The sequence below is a fragment of the Mandrillus leucophaeus genome, unplaced genomic scaffold (genome assembly GCF_000951045.1).
Source record: "Mandrillus leucophaeus isolate KB7577 unplaced genomic scaffold, Mleu.le_1.0 Scaffold272, whole genome shotgun sequence".
Taxonomy (NCBI): Eukaryota; Metazoa; Chordata; class Mammalia; order Primates; family Cercopithecidae; genus Mandrillus; species Mandrillus leucophaeus.
In genome coordinates, this window is record NW_012102832.1 from 1,637,186 (window position 1) to 1,639,486 (window position 2,301).

General features: G+C 45.8%; 1 protein-coding gene across 3 annotated transcripts in view; it reads right to left on the minus strand.

Annotated features, from left to right (window-relative positions):
- FBXL20 (F-box and leucine-rich repeat protein 20) overlaps nucleotides 1–2,301 on the minus strand; it is a 182,518-nt gene that overhangs the window by 126,704 nt on the left and 53,513 nt on the right. The gene's annotated exons all lie outside the window — the stretch shown is intronic.

The following is a 2,301-nucleotide window of genomic DNA, read 5'->3' on the forward strand; positions in this document are numbered from 1 at the left end:
CCATGTTGGTCAGGCTGGTCTCGAACTCCCGACCTCAGGTGATCCACCCACCTCGGCCTCCCAAAGTGCTGGGATTACGGGTGTGAGCCACTGCCCTCCGCCAAATTTTTATTTTTAAATTTGTTGTAGAGGCCGGGCACGGTGGCTCACGCCTGTAATCCCAGCACTTTGGGAGGCCGAGGCAGGCGGATCACAAAGTCAGGAGATTGAGACCATCCTGGCGAACAAGGTGAAACCCCGTCTCTACTAAAAATACAAAAAATTAGCCGGGCGAGGTGGCGGGTGCCTGTAGTCCCAGCTACTGGGGAGGCTGAGGCAGGAGAATGGCATGAACCCAGGAGGCGGAGCCTGCAGTGAGCCGAGATCGCGCCACTGCACTCCAGCCTGGGCGACAGAGCGAGACTCTGTCTCAAAAAAAAAAAATTTGTTGTAGAGACAGGGTCTCCTTGTGTTGCCCAGGCTGGTCTCAAACTCCTAGCCTCAAGTGATCCTCCCGCTTCAGTCTCCCAAAGTGCTGAGATTACAGATGTGAGCCACGGCACCTAGCCTCCTTTTGCATTCTTTACAAATACATGAGTGTTTATAAATTAAGCTACATGTCTATACAAACATAAATAATGAGCTTACACCTTACAAGGTGGCTTACACCTATAATCTCAGCACTTTGGGAGGCCAAGGTAGGTGGGAGGATTGCCAGGAATTCCAGACCAACCTGGACAACATGGTGAGTCCCCTCCTCTAGAAAAAATTTTAAAAACTAGCTGGGCATGGTGACACATGCCAATAGTCCCAGCTACTTGGGAGGACAAAGTGAGAGGACTGCTTAAGCCCAGAAGTTCAAGGCTACAATGAGCTGTGATCTGGCCACTGTACTCCAGCCTGGGTGACAGAGCAAGACTTTATCTAAAAAAAAAAAAAATAAAAAGTAAGTAATGAACCCCAATGAATCATACCTCTTTTTTTTTTTTTTTTTGAGACAAAGTCTCACTCGGTCACCCAGGCTGGAATGCAGTGACGCAATCTTGGCTCACTGCAACTTCTGCCTCCTGGGTTCAAGCAATTTTCATGCCTCAGCCTCCCAAGTAGCTGGGATTACAGGTATGCGCCATCACGCTTGACTAGTTTTTGTATTTTTAGTACAGATGGGGTTTCACCATGTTGGCTAGGCTGGTCTCGAACTCCTGACCTCAAGTGATCCACCCACCTCAGCCTCCCAAGAGTGCTGGGATTACAAGGTGTGAGCCACTGCACCTGGGTCCCAATGAATCATATCTCTTTGTGGCAATGCCCCTTTGCAATGCAATTTTGTTGCTTCTCCCTTCAAAAAATGGGGTCTATTTTCCCACCCCTTGAATCTAGGCTGACATAATGACTTGATTTGACCAAAAGAATGTGGAGGGGCTGGCCACAGTGGCTCATGCCTGTAATCCTAACACTCTGTGAGGCCAAGGAGAGTGGATTGCTTGAGGTCAGGAGTTTGAGACCTGGGCAACATGGCAAAACCTTCTCTCAACAACAACAAAAATTATCTGGTGTGGTGGTGCACACCTGTAGTCTTATCTACTCAGGAGACTGAGGCGGGAGGATCGCTTGAGCCAGGGAAGGTGGAGGTTACAGTGAGCCAAGGTCGTGCCACTGCACCCCAGCCCGGGAGACAGAACAAGACCCTGTATCAAAAAAGAAAAATAAAAAAAGAATGTAGCAGGAATAACACTGTGTGATTTCCCAAGCTAGGACTTAAGAGACAATAAAGCTTTATTTACCCTCTTGACTCCTGCTGCCATCTAAGGAAGCCCACACTAAACTGAATGATGAGAGATCATGTGGAGAACAAGAACAGGCTGACGGCAACACCAAAAGGTCTCAGAGTACAAGTGAGGCCATCTTAGACACTTAAGCCCCAGTCAAGACACCAAATGACTGCGGTCTTATGAGCGACCTATTGGGGAAATGGCAGAACTGTCAGGCTACATAATGAATTGTTTTAAGCCACAAAGTTACAGGGTGGTTGTTAAACAGCAAATACTACAAAACAGGTTCTCAGTTGAAAAAGTTTATGACTCGCGATCTACATTTCCTAGATTAAGAAATTAAAAAAAAAGAAATTTCATAGATTAAGCAAAATTTGTAACATACAAAGGTAGCCCAATACAGGTCAAATCTTTTGGTGGTAGGAAAATGTTAGTGAGAGATTAAGAATCAATTTTCATAAAAAAAAATCCAGAGTTAAAGCTGCAGAAGATTTTTTAAACGTGTATTTTTTCTGTAAGTAATTTTTACCGATTATGCCATTCCTTCACT